Here is a 14,863-nt window from a genome sequence, read left to right on the forward strand (position 1 = left end):
GTCCCAGCTCATTATCTGCCTTTTGTGCCAGTGCTGTCAGTTCAGTCTTCTGGTCCATCCACCTGCCTCAAACATGGGGCTCAGAATAAGGGCAATGCATGAACCTTCTTTGTGCCCAGCATCCTGCACTGGCTCGTATGTTCCCAAAGACAGAGCAGACTGCCAAATCTGTACAGAACAGCCCATCCTGACAGTGGGAGGCCAAAGGAGCTGGGAGAATTGAGAAGGCTCTCAAGGGAGCCGGAAAAAGAGTCCCAAATGTGGGAGGGAATCTTGGCAGAAATTAAAGGGGGGTTGTTGAGCAAAGCATGCACTGGCTCCAGACGCACAGAGCTTGCAATATGTTATGCTGAGAATCTGTGGATGTGTTTATAAGACCTTCCGCTGACTTGCAAGCACAAGGGATGTAGCCTCTTCTTATCAGAAAACTGTGGTCTTCAGTCTTGCAGAAGAGGGAGAATGAATGCTTGCGTAACTTCACATCAAGTCTTTTTTCTGATTGTAACCCAAAAGAATGGTCCCAAAGTTTGGGTTTGACCAAAACCAACTTTGATTTCTGGCAGATAAAAGTGGTGTCTTTAATTCTGGCAGGCTGTAAACGAGTTAGTTCCCCTGCAGTTCCCACAACAAAGCTACAATGAGAATCTGGATGACTTTCTACAGCACTGGAAAAATCCCTTGTTCCTAGCATCTCTTGGGCATACTAGAATATTTCAAGCTAGTTTCACTTTGCCCTCAGCCAGCTCCCTGGAATGAGAACCACAGAGCCACTTCATTTGAACAAATATTTGGCCTTGATTACTATTGCAGGCTAAGCCCAAAAACAAACAGCAAACATGAGGTAAGCTGAGAGGCACCAACACTGGAGCAAAAGCTCACACAGTAACCTCAGGAAAGGCAGCAAGCTGAAAGCAGAGATACTCTCATTTTTTTGTAAAGGGGAGGTAAAAAAAGGGAGACTAAATTTCTGCTGGGAGAGGAAGAAGGAAGTGAACATCAGTTTGATGCGTTTTGTTTAGAGGTCTGTTAAAGATGACAGATGCTGAAAAGCAATTAAAACAAAGAAAAAAAAATGTGAAGTAGCTAAACACTATTACCTTTATGTATTCTCTGAACTTAGTCTTGTTTTCCAAATAGTCTACTCACCTTGCTACTGAATTCTTGGTTCTGTGAAAACATGGCCCAGTCTGAGACCTAGGGAAGGAAAAGAGAAGCAATTAATTAATAAGCATTTGGATGGATTTGCCAATCTCTTAAAAGTATTTTTTCTTATAGTACCTGACGCAAGCCTGTCAATTATGTTTTGCTACCTGAGTGCCACAAGCATGACAACTGTAGGGTGACAGAGCGGCTGGGGAGGGATGTTAGTCTCCTTTCAGCCTATCCTATGCTGAGTAAGAAGAATGCCCCCAAGCCCTTCTAAACTCTGGAATCCAAGGCATTTCTTACCCCCTCTGAGAAAGGGAGAAAGAAAAAGAGGTATTTGAGATGTTAATAAGGGATCCTTAGCAATTGTTGAACAAGGGAGCTGTCAGGCCAGGACACACAAGCCTAAAAGTACATGCATGATACTGGCTGAATTATTACTGAAAGAGCCACAACAGATTGTGTGAAATGCTCAGTTTGTTTTCTGCAGCCAAGAGTTGCTGAGCTTATTTAAGGCAGGTACCAGGATGTGTTCTGCTGGCATTTTGGACAAGTCTGGCTAGGTCCAATGCAGAAAACTCAGATTCCAAATCTCAATTTTGGGGCAAAGATACTTCTGCTGGCCCTGTTGGCCCTTTTGTGAAATGGTGTTGGATGCCAGCTTTCTTTGAATTTAAAGCTGAATAGAAAACAGTGAACAGCAAGAGAACAGGGCTAGAGGAAACAGGGTTGGGAAGGGGATATGCTCAACTAAGAAATGTCTGTTGCTTAGCACTGTGCTTGCATTTAAATGACAGAGATTATTATATTAGAATTCCTTGGAGGTAGAGCTCTGGGCCATTATTCCTAGTATGTCAGGTCAGGAATGTGGTGTCTCTAACCGCGTGTAATGGAGTTATAATGCCATCTTAGGGTCTAGAGGAACTCACAAGCTCCAAGAAGGGCCTAAGACAAAAGTTTCCATTTAGGTGTGTTTCTGAGGATACTTCCATGGCTTCAGTCAGAGTACAGCTGGTTGATAACCTGCTTCCCCAATAAAGATCCTTTCTACAACCTGGCGTCACTCCCACTTCATTGAAAGGAGGGACTCAAGATAAATACACTTACTGTGCTACAGAACCGATGAGTAGAGATTTATGCCTCTGCATTGTATTCCAACCAAGGAGAGATGCTGTATGTAAATGCTTTGTTTTCCAGCTGCAGGTCTTGTCATTAATGTGTTCGGAAAGTAAAAACATGCTCCCCTTTACTAAAGCTGAAGCAAGAACCACAATGAGGAACCAGGAGTTCAGCAGGTTGTTCACACAGGACTGTGTGGGTGGAAGGTTGGGTAGAAGTGAAAAGTAGAGTAACTGTTTCAAATGCTAGAGTAGGCCAGGTACAGCTCCTCCCTTCCTCCCCAGTCTTGGAGCGCAGGTATAGATCCCTCTTAAGTTTTCTCCATTAGTAAAGTCCATCTGAAAGCCTCCTGTCACAGAGCCTCAGTTTAATCAGTTTAATCGTGCTGATGCATCTCTCTCTGGGCCTATAAACTAGATCAGTGAACTGATATTTTTTCTTAACCTTCTTTTTTTACTCTACTTCAGTGACCCAGTTTACAATACGGCTTTTGAAACATCTGCATTAGCACTGTTGGGGCAGTGGCAAACTATGACACAGCCCTAGGAATAAATGGCCAGTGGGAGAACAGACAACACCTTCGACCAGCTTCACTCATTAATAGGGCATGATGGAATTGCACCTCAACATATGAAAATGAGCCAGTTAAATTGTACCATTCCATAGCCATGCCAGAAGTTGGGTAAGCATACTAAGGGTAACATCATTCTGTAAGAGAAGGGCTACCCTCCTCCTAACATCTGCTACTGGCTGCTTCTGAGACAGGTTCCTGGGCCATGTTTTCCTTCATGTGGTCCAGTGCAGCTACTTTGTGTCAGCTGCTCCTGATAGAATTTGGATGAACAGAGCTAGAATTTGGGCTTAAATAATTACTTGCTAAATTCGTAAGCTCTGATCTCTCAGTGGAAATATCACTTGCTTTCACTCCTCCCACACCTCAAGTTCATGTCTTTCTACCTTCTGCACTCTCACAGTTTAGATCTGGGATTTGTTACAGGAGCAGAAAAATAAAGAATTGGTATGAGGGGTAAAGGAAGTTATGTGCTAAGAAGTGGTGCCTAAATTGCAGACAAATTTCACGTTGTTCAGAGGATATAGGCATGAAGTCCACAGACACATGTGGCTTTCTTCTACAGACCCACCTCCAAAGAACCATTTCTTTTTGTTACAGTACCTGAAAACCCTTCGAGTTCTCATCTGCATTTATAGCTTTGTATCAGTGTACATATTAAAGCCACTTTAGAGCTACTTTTTTTCTGAGAAATTCCAATTATGAATCTGCACTGAAACTACTGATGTTTCAAGCTTTTGCAAAAGCAGAGCTCAGTCTTCTTAGCAATACCAGATTGTGACATTCTCCAGATCTGTACTCATGTGGCATCTGTCTAAAGCCACTGTGGTTAGCGTTTAGCAATGTGACTTCACCAATGAAGTAAACACCTTTTGCCTCTATCACTCTTCTTGTTTCACTCTTCTCAGGCTTGTCAGTAAGAAACTAGTTTTGGAAGAGACTTCTTCTGCCTCTCAAAACATTGGAAATTATTCACCAAAATGCATTTAGCCACTTTGCCTGTCAGTCAGATATGGAAATGAAGTATCTTGGCATTTAGTTCTGATGAGAGAAGTGCAGGCTTCTCTCAGGACTCACGGTTTGCCAACAAACTTAAGCTCAATTGTCTTGGATTAGATCAATGCAGGCTGAAACACTGTAGTTCAGCAAAGTGGGCATTTGCTTGTCCTACAGATAAGGCTGCCAAATTGAAGTGAGCATCTCTGAGTGCTCACTGTTTAGCAGATTTTTTTTTTCCCCTCTAGGAATACGACAATACCATTAATTTAGTCCCACCAAACTGGTAAATCTGTCTGCTGTTGAGATTATGTTTTTCAGCATTCAATGACCATTACAGGTTTACTCTTCCAAAGGATGCTGGCTTGCAAACATTGATGGAAAATATGAGTGAAGTTGATCAGAAGGATCCAAATAAACATTCTGTGAATTTGCAGGAAGTAACAGATGTATAAAATATGATCGTTTTTTAAGTCATACTTGTTTCTCTCTGAGGTGTGTCTCCTTTCCTGGGTAACTTCCTGCCACCAGATCAACACAAAAACCTGTTGCACTTATTTTCAAAGTAACCAAGATAGGAAACCAGACATTTGAAATCTGATATGCCTCAACTACCACCCATCTACAAATCTAACCATGACGGTAATAACAGTTTTCAAAAGAGGTGGGATATACTTTCTATTAAGGGAAAGGATGGTGTAAACCTGCAGCAATCCTTGTTCTGAGCTCAGTTTTGATGCTTTATTGCTGAGGTGTTCAAAGAAGTTTTTATATTAATTAAACAGGAGTGGGACCAACTGCTCAAATAAAAAAAAAAAAAAAGGCCCAGGAAGATAGTCCAGCCTGACCTTAGACTTAAATCTTACCATCAGGAAGAGCAGAGTACATATGAAAGTATGAGAGTCAGAAAGGAGTCAAAAAATAATATTTTTTTTTTTAAAATGCCCAGTATATGTGCTCTTCAAAAATTACTTTATGGCAGCTTTTTTATAACCTGCATTTCACGGTTGCATTCCTTACCTTTTATTTCCCATATTACTACTGCTGTCAGTTCACTCTGCCTTTTGCATTTGTTTTCCCAACTGAGATCTGCTATTTTTCTCCATTAAAAACTTTGCTTAGACTTGATACTGCTTTCCTTCATTTACCTTTCGTTTTTCAGGCACTTGGCTGAAGAGGCAGTCTCTCCTGTTCTTTAATTTTTTTGAGATACGTAATTATGTCCACTATTTTCATTCGGCTTCCTTTGTGGGAGAATTTTAAAACCCTGTTGTTCAGTGAGTAAATATCCTTCCTGTATGTTGGTCATGTGCTCCATGGATCAAAATGCATCAATGGATACTGCAGATAATTTCACCATCTAAGGTAAACCCTATCTGGTTATGTAGGTTGTCACAATTCCACCTTACTTTCGTTTTCTGCCTTGATGTACTATCAAAGACCTATCCTGTATGTTCCCTTCTCACTGCCAAATTAAATTCTCATCTGTTTGGTACCTGTGTTTACATTTCTCATCTCCGCCTTTAACAATTATGCCTCTGTATCCCTGATGGTCAGCTGTACAAACCTCTCAGTGATTTCTCCGACTGCCTTTTGTGTCTTGAGATACAAAGGTCTATCGTTTCCAAACTGCTGCAGTGAATCTTTCTAAGCCCTAAGTGTTTCACTTGGACAAGAGATGCTTACCGAAGACACTTCTCTGCTAACTTCTCTGTTTATTCAAGCCTGTTTAACTTCATCTGCCTCTTCCACTTTAACTTTGATATTGCCATCAGTCAACTTCACCTTGCATTTTCTGTCATTGGCACCTACACCTGCAAATTTGCCCTCCTCAGTGAAAGTAGGAAGCCCCAAAGGGAGGGAGCCTTGTATTTCCGCATGCTTGTAGAGTGTGTAATAAAACTCTTCTGCATAGCAGGATTTAACACCTGATCCATATATGTTGTGATCTTTTTAGAAGGACTTTTGTCTTGCACCTTGGCTACCGCTTCCTCCTTTTTACCGTGTACTCAGCTTGAAGAGTGCTGTACTAAATGCAAAGAGGCAGCATTACATCACCTCTCTCTTTTCACACCTCTCCTGTTACTGGCATGCCTTTTCTAAATCTATTTCGAGCATTTTTAACATACGTTCCGACCACTCAAGCACCTCCGCAGCATCACAGGCTGCTTATGCCGATGCTGCTGCTTGCCTCAGTTCCGTCCGCTTATGGGATGAAACCAAATTTTTGACTTCCATCTTCCTACCGCGGTTATTTTGCGCTACAAGACCACACGGTTGGGTGGGGACTTCTTGACCGGGCGGGGATTCCCCCCTCTGCCCCCCGCCTCCCCATTTCCGAGGGCTTCTGGCACAGCCCTAGAGGCCGGCACTGCAGCCCATCGCCCTGCTGCCGGGGGCTGACCCCGAGTTCCCTTTCCCCGGCCCTGGGGGCACGCTGGGGCCAGCACACCCGAGGCGCTGCGGAGTGCCAGCGAGGCAGCGCTTCCGCAGGGGCAGAGGCTGACACCAGCCTGCGGTGCCCGCCCGGCGCGGGGCATTGTGGGGCTGGCCTGGCACGGCCTGGCGCGGGGCATTGTGGGAGCGGCTTGGCACGACTCGAAGCTGGGGGAGGGGAGCGGGGAGCTCGACAAGGCCCCGTGGCCGACGGGGGAGGCCGGGGCGCACCGCTCGCCCCTCCCGAGCCCCTCGGCGGCCAGCACCGCCGGCCCGCGCTGCGCCGCAACCGGCGGCCGCGGGGCGGGGCGGGGCGGGGCGGGGCTGGGCTGGGCTGGGCTGGGCTGGGCTGCTGAGGGGCAGGGCTCCGCGCGCGCCCAGGCGTTGCTAACCGCCCCCTTCTTCAACGGCTCGCCGCTTCCTCAACGGCTCGCCTCCGCCCTGCGACCGGCTCCTATTGGCGGCGGCGGCCGTCAGCTCTCCCCGGCCGGCTCAGCCATTGGCTGGCAGTGCCGTGGGGCGGCGGTGGGGGCGGGCCGGCGGCGTTGCTGGGCCGCGGCGGCTCCTCCCGCTCGGGCGCCTCGCAGTGCCGGTGAACGCGAGGCGGTTCGCGGAGCCTGCGGGAGGAGCCGGCAGCGTGAGGACACCACTCTCTCGCCTCGAGGAGCGCAGCCGCCGCCGCGGCGTTTCCCTCCCTCCCTCCGCCGTAGCCGGGCTCAGGTGAAGCCGGTCGGGTGGGGTGGTGGGCGCGGGTGGCCCTGGTTTGTCCTCCTCTGGCGCCGCGCTTCTCTCCTGACGGGTTTCGCGCCTCTTTGTCCGGCTAGGGGGAAAGGGTGCCGCTCTCCCACTGCGCGGCTCCGCTTTCCCCGCGGAGCTGGGCGGGAGGCAGCTCGGCCGGGCGCCGACCTGCCGTGCCTGAGGTGCTCCCCGTGTCCCTCGCTCTCCCACTCCGCTCCCTCCGGGCCGTCTGTGCCGCCGCGCCGTGCGCCGCACGGGTGCGTTATGCCCAGGGAGTTGCCTCTGCTCCCTCCCCGCCCAGCTAACTGGCCTGCTCGGAGGTGAGGAGGCGTTATTCGCGCTCTTTTTCACACCGGACCGTCCTCTCTCCCTTTCCTTTTCGCGTTTAAGTGTCCGTCCTTTGTGAGTAACGGGTAGGGGAAAATGGGACCGTTTGGCAGCTGTCAGGGCTGCAGCCTGAGTCACAGGCTGACAATCCTCCTGCAGACATTGCGATGGGCTTGGCTTCCGCTCGCAGATCTCGACTTCCTCGTTCGGTTTGGTCTGTACGGTGAAGCCAGGAGAGAGGGAGGAGGGAGTGACAGGGCAAGATGAAGCTTGCACTGAAAAACTCTTGCAGATAGCTTGTGCTTTCAGGCATCACCTCCAAGTGAGTAGGAAAAGTTCTCCGGCTTTTAGTGATATCGTTACCAACTTCTCTGCAGTAGGTGTGGAAAGTAACAAGTTTCATAGCCCCCGAGGGTGGTGTGTACCCAGTGGGTTTAATAAGGGTTGCTCCTAATTTGCCTACACTCAAGGCAAAATGAGTTTTAAAGTAATATTATGTTTCTGGTAACAAACTGGAATTTTTCAGAAGTTAACTGCGTTGGTTGGGAAGCTCTTCATGTGGTGGCCATTAATTTTTTTTTTTTTTCCGCCTTACAGTTCCGTTCCTTCTTTTTTTTTTTTTTTTTTTTCTCTCTCCAAACACGGTTATGCTCTTCTTCTTTCATAGATATTTCTTCTGTATACTATGGCATGATGTCCTGAGTTGCCTCCATCAGAATGGACTGAGAACCTAAGCTTTTTTTCTAAGTGAACAGGTCTGTCCTAAACAGGGTAACCTCTCATTTACTGCACAAGAAATTTGTGCTTCAAACTTTAAGAGATATTGTAGTAGATGGACTTTGACCTGCAGACTGTGATTCCTGTGCCCTACACTATAAAGAAATATAACTTAATTTTCATGGTGGCTGTTGAACCATGGCTCGAAGGATTAAATGACACGTCCTTAACTCATATACATCTTCTGTCTGTAAGTCTAGATATGGTAAAGTTTTAACTCCAAAGTAACAGCGCTCTAATCAGTTACTGCTTGTGTAAAGATCTTTTTGAAATTAGTCACCAGGTAACAATGTGACGAAGTTCACTTATCCGTAGCATTCCAGTAAAAATGGCAAATCATGGTGCAGATACGCATTGACTCATAGGTGCACTGTCTGCAACTGTAGCGTAGCGCTCTCTCCCAAAGTTTGAATGAGATAAGCAAATATTTTTGTTAACTAGAAAGTTGTAATGAGGGGGAAGCAATTGATAAATGTAAGTGGAGCTGCCATTAGCACAAAAGAGTTTTGAAGTTGTTAATCACAATTGCCAAAACTGTATAAACACAAGATTGTGCTGCTAATCTGACCTTGTAAAAATAACTGCAGTGAAATCGCCCAATAGTTCTGTGAAGCTCCACGTCAGGTGGAACTGTTTAAATTGACGTGTTCTCCTTGATGGCTTTATTTGTTGCATTTACTTATAGTCTGTGCACTGTCTTTCTGGAGGTGGACAGACAAAAGTTTCAGTAATTGTAAGGGAGCTGCAAAATTACTAGTAGTGGATAGAGCCTGGTGTCTGAACTTCTCATATTTACTGACCTGGAACCTTAAAGTGAGTGTGACCAGCAGTAAGCTGGTGGAAAATGTGGTTCTTTTTGTAATACAGTATCATCTCTTGGATACTTGAGTTGTATAGCCAAGATCTGATTTTGGAAGTTCTCTGGAGAAGAAACTTTGACCTCAACATTTGCTCTGCGTGGGTAGCATATGGCTGTTTCTGTATAAACAGGAAGACTAAAGAGTCAGATTCTCTCTGTCCCAGAAGAATGGGTGTAGAAACTGAAAGTGTTATATTGGACCTGGACTGCATAGATTGTTAGGCTATACCTACCATGGTTCTGGGTTTATTTTTTTCTTTTAGGTTATTCCTGTGAGAAAGAAATAGCCAGGGTGATATTTTCATCTGAAGAGAAAAAGAAAGAATTAAGCTTTTTTCATTATTTCTTCTAGGAGGATTTTGATATGCTTCAGAATGTTTTAAGAAGACAAATACATTGGGAGAGCCACACCATGAGCTTTTAAGTGAATCAGTAATGAATGAATAATAATATTAAAAGAATAAAATTACTTGCCCATTAAAGTTATAGGAAAGAGATTAGAAGAATTTCTCACTTAAGAGGCTGAAATAATCTGTGTTGTCCAGTGCAGTATTTTGGTGTTATGAAAAATGTTGGAGAGTGTTCAAACTGTGTAATGGTGGTAGCTCTAATACTCTTGTTTGAATTGAAAACTGTCTGGTGGAGTCAGATGCTACAGGTGGTTAAATTTCTTTGCAACACTACTTGGCACTGCAAATACTTCTGCTCCAAATGCTGAGGCTTATATTTACCACTGCAACAAAGTATCTTGAAAACTCTTAACGATTATTATCTTGGCAGGTCTTATAAAATAATGTAGTAAATGTTTATAATAACTAATAATACACAGGTTAGTCCTCTGTCGAACTATTCACACACAGGTACAAGGTATGTATATTGGTGTGGCTGTGTATATTGGTGTGGCTACTGACTACAGGATAATATACTTCATTTGTAGTGGGAGATTAAAAGTAGTCTGTCTATACCCCAAAATTCAGGTTTTGTTCTGTTAATCTCCAGGATACTGAACAGATGGGATGGGGTATGTCATAGGTATTGTAATTTCTGAGCTGATCCTGCTGAATCTTCTGCTTCTACCCCCATCCCTAGGCCTGTGTCTTGCCCAGACTTGTGTGACTATAATAGGGTGAGATTATAAACTGACCCACTGGAGGTACAGGAAGCCATCTGGTTAATGCAAGGTTTACTGAAAGGGGAAGTCAAAGTTAAGGTTGTCTTATCCCCCACCCCTGTGTACTATGTTGGCTTTCTTGCCTGCTAGATTCAGGTGATCAGGTAATGTGCTGAAGCTGACTGATGACTAAAGTGTGTTTTAGAGGCCTGGAGTTAGTGTGCATGTCTACTAAAAGGTGTCCAAATCTTGAATCTTGAGTGTTTGATTTAATACAGTTTTGTTTGTTTGACTCCATAATGCACTTGGTGCCCTCTAACATCCATTTTTGTCTTTGATTTCTTGTATAAATATCTTATTAGTCTTTGTTTTCTTGGTTTATAATTGAGGCATAGCTGTTTGCATGTTAAGTAGAGAAACTGTGTGCCTGATGATAAATCTTCTGTGGGTTGGAAGAAAACTATAATAGCATGGGTTTGCCTACAGCGACATTGTTTTTGCTGGCAATTGCTCTTGCTTAATGGTAGCTTGGTGACCTTGTACCTTAAATTTATTTTCAGTTTAAGTACACGAAGGTTCTAATTGAGTTTCCTAGTGTGCAAAGAGATGGAAACTAACAACCTGATTTAAATAAAATATGATGAGACAAAAGCTTCCAGGGCAGAAGTTGCATTTGTGCTAATGCAAATGGGTGTTGTCCAACTAAATGAAATGCATCAGTTTACAAGTTCATCTTAATTATGGTTTATCCGCTTCACTTTTTCCTTTAGTGGCTGTGGGAACTTGTTCTGAGTGCTTGAAGTAATAATCTCAATGCTGATTTGTCTCTCAGTCCTGGGCTGCTGTAGTGGTTTAACATCTTCTGGCCTCATTCCATCTCAGTCATATTCAGTATAATGGACGAGTCCCTGTTTTCAGTTAATGGCCCTTTGGCCTGTTAACGTTCAGTACAATATATTGCCTGAGAATCCTAAAAAATCTAAAGAAATAGTAGTGTTTACAGTTTTTCAGTGATGGAACTGAGATGGGTTTCATTGTACGATATGTGGGAGGTAGTACTGCTAAGTTATCCTTTTTAAACATGGCAAAGTGGAAACTGTAAAATTGATCTAGCATACTTGTCTACTGCAAATTATTTCTTGTAGAAGTATTACAATTGTATTGCTGTTGGATGCAGAGAGTTCTAATGAAATATAACTCTGCATACTGTGGTTTGACTCCATGACCCCTTAATGAAATTTATGCCTCTGGAGTTTTGTACATTGAGTTTAGATTCTGCTTGTCTTCATGACTAGAAGTCTAACTTTCTCCTAATGCTGATTCTGCTGAGAGTAGTAAATAAAACCACATGGATGAGTGATTTCAGTAAACTCAAGCTAATAATTAATATACGTTGAGGGAAACTTAACTTGGAAATCTGTATCATAAAGTCTTCTTAACTGATGAATACTTCTATTCATCAAGAACTACCATTTTAATGAGTCTCTGCAGGAAATCCATTGTGATATATGCCTCAACACAGAACTGGAGTTCTGATTTGAATGGAAGCAAAGTCGGCATTCAAACTTGTAAGAAAAGAGGTTTAGAGAAATTTTACAACTCAACTTTCACAGTCCTGTGCAGCCGTTTTTTTTTTTTTTTCCTGTTGAGCAGCTTCCTGTTTAAAATCTAAGATTTCAAGCATGCTCTTGTAATAGTTTACTTCCCTTTTTATTGAATACATTCATCTGTGTTTTCATTTCAAGGTCAAGACTTCACCAGTTCACTTGAATTTAGGTCTTTCTAATCAACCTTGGAGGTGGTGTAGATTTGGCTATGGTTAAAGTCAGTTGTGGCCAACACTCAATCCAGCTAGTTTTACTGATGTACTTAAAGTTGATTTAAATACTGAAGAAAAAAAATGGAAATACTGAATTGAACCTACATCAAAATTTCAATTAAAAATGTAATTTCTGTTGCTTCTGCCTTTTTCTCCAAATGTGACTTAAAACAACTGTTCTGTCAGGTTCTAGGTAAATTTTTAGTCAATAAGCTCTTTTTGATAGGGACTGTTATGCTATAGGTCTACTTGCAGTTTAGTGCAAGAGATTCCAGTCTTGCTGTGCTCTGAATTGGTAAAATCAATTATTTTGAGAAAAGTGTGAGTACAAATTAATTGATAGTCTATTTTAGGACTTACAGATATTTTAACAAATGTAAGATGCTTCAATATAAGAAGTTGGCAACAAATTCTGAATGTAAATCTGAAATCAAAACAATGAACTGGATGAGAAAGTTCCTGGGTAAGCACTTGGAACTAGTTTGTTGATGAAGTAAATAGACTTTTGACAGTTTTTAAATGTAGATAAAGAAAACCACTTGCTGACTTCCATTTTGGCCATGTCATTCATAGTTTAAAATGTAGAGGAAGGTATTTACATTTTTCTTTTGTCTTCTGTTTTTTTGGGGGGAGTGGGTGGCTGTCTGTGTTTTTTTTCACTGGGTTGAATTAGTGGAACTGGTCAGAAGGGATGGATATGAGATTAAGGTGTCCAGAAGCAGGCAATTTAATTAATAAATTGCTGACTGCACATAACTATCTGGAAAACAATTTTAGTTACTTGTAAATGTGTCTGAAGTAGTCCAAGAAAAACTTTTTTTTTTTGTATTAATGGAATTTTGTTTTTTTAGCGGAATACCACTCAACATATTGTGTTCTTCATAGATGATGTTCAGATGTCTTTATTGCTGTTGTTTAGAGATAGAGGTGTGTTTCTCTCTTTTTCACATCAAGTAAAATGTATTCAGACTTCAAATTGTTTAAATAAATGGGTATGGGAATATGGATACAGATATATGGTAGACTACAGTAACTAAGTAATTGCATACTTGGAACTGTCGTGTTTCAAATGGATGTGTTTGCTTACTGACAAAGGGAATTTTCTTCTGTAGAAAAGCATAAGTACTAAATGAGATTTCCCCATGGGCACAGAAGCTCTTTAAACTGTGGCTTAGAATTTGTGACTTAAACCAGTTCACTTAGCTTTTATTGTCTAGGTTATATTGCAGTATGAATGTTTATAGCAGATACTAAAGTCTTTGACCTTTCATTACACAGTAAATTATCCTGAATTGTTTTAATGACCGTTCTGAAGTCAAAGTTTTGCGTAGATGAACTTGAACTTGGAGTTTAATGCAGTATATGATGGGAAATATGAAGTGAGAACACACTAATGTGATGAAGATGATGTATTAGTCATAATTTTTCCTTTTTTAAAGGGGATTGCAAATTTATTAGACCAACTGGTGTAACTTCTGAAAATTAAATATCTATATATTGTCTGCATAGCACTGGCATATACATGTGCACAGTCAGTTTATCATCTTCCCCCACATAGGTGGAGTTAATCTTTTTACAGGGCAAATTGTAAGTATTTTCCTAATGGGCAGTGCTATTATTTTTTAGCAGATTTTATTTCTTTAATGTTCTAAAAACTTGATGTAGATTTAACTGATAAATTTGCCACCTTGTATTATACCAATTATTTCAGGGAAAAGTACAACTGCAGTAATGGTTCAGCTCTTGGCTCATGCAGATAAGGAGAAGAATATCATAGAATGGTTTGGGTTGGAAGGGACCTTAGAGATTGTTTTGTCAAATTCCCCTGCCATGGGCAGGGGCACTGTCCACTAGACCAGGTTGCTCAAAGCCCCGTTCTGCCTTGAACACTTTCCAGGATGAGGCACCCACAGCTTGTCTAGGTAACCTTTTCCAGTCTCTCACCACCACAGTACTATAGTGTATATAGCTGTGGAGAATGTTGTTAATTACAGTGGAAACACATGAAACAGTTCTGCTACTCTATGGTCAGTATTTCCTCTATTTCCTCATGTTGTTTTTTATCCTGTTATGCCAGAAAGCAAAACTTTGTTGAAGACTTCCAAGTATTATTTGCCTCCTTTTATTGGGACTGTGGAATGCCTAAGTATGTCAGTCCCCTATCAGAATGGGATAATTTCTTTTTCCCAATAAAAAGTATTTTCCTGTAATACCAGACTACAGAAAAATTTACATGCCGTAGAGCCGTGATTGTAACAGTTCAGACTAGGTTCCTACTTCAGGTGCCTTTGCTTTGACTCATTTCACATTGAAAGATGAGTCCTTTCTTCTCCTTTACTACAAAAATCAGTGCTTCAGGAGATCCAGACAGGAGGGCATGGCTGGGTGAATTCTAAAATAAGAGATGTCTAATGCTATTTCTTTTTGGAGACTGATATATCTGACATTTGGGAAGGACAGCATAGGTCAGGAAGGGAATAAGCTAACCGTAAAATGAGTGTGAAGCTGAGGTGTACAGAGCAGGCGCATGTTCCTTGTACGCTCTGCTGCACAGAAGGGACCCTATAGCAGAGACAGATTTTTAGACCTTTCCAAGCCAGACAAGGTGTTTGTTTCCAGGTTTTTGGAGCACTTGATACTTTATGTGGGGAGAGGAGTGTGTGAAGTGTCTCGTAATGCAAGCCTTAAGGCTATGGTATTGTAGGAGGCTAAAGCCAAACTTTTGTCCATGTGATTGTATTCAGATGGGGGTTTCGGATAATTCTGCTTAGTTCAAAGGGAACGCGTGGTGTCTTAACTTAAACCCAGTGTTTAATTTGTTCATCTCGAAAGAATCTGCGGGGAAATATGTATGTAAAGGGTTCTTGACTTTTTTTATTTTTTTAAGGTTGGGCTACATATTATTAATGTCTTGGTCCCGTTCTATTCAGGACTGTAGAGGTTCCTTTGTAACTGTATGGCATC

The 14,863-nt window shown here is 42.5% G+C and overlaps 1 protein-coding gene across 1 annotated transcript in view; it reads left to right on the forward strand.

The window, feature by feature from the left end:
• The first annotated feature begins 6,830 nt into the window (after nt 1–6,830).
• Nucleotides 6,831–14,863, forward strand: part of MYH9 (myosin heavy chain 9) — a 66,473-nt gene continuing 58,440 nt past the window's right edge. The window contains exon 1 of the mRNA XM_065849341.2: nt 6,831–6,988. The gene's annotated coding sequence lies outside the window, so the exon portion shown is untranslated. The remainder of the gene's footprint in view (nt 6,989–14,863) is intronic.

Source organism: Patagioenas fasciata, chromosome 1, assembly GCF_037038585.1.
Source record: "Patagioenas fasciata isolate bPatFas1 chromosome 1, bPatFas1.hap1, whole genome shotgun sequence".
NCBI lineage: Eukaryota > Metazoa > Chordata > Aves > Columbiformes > Columbidae > Patagioenas > Patagioenas fasciata.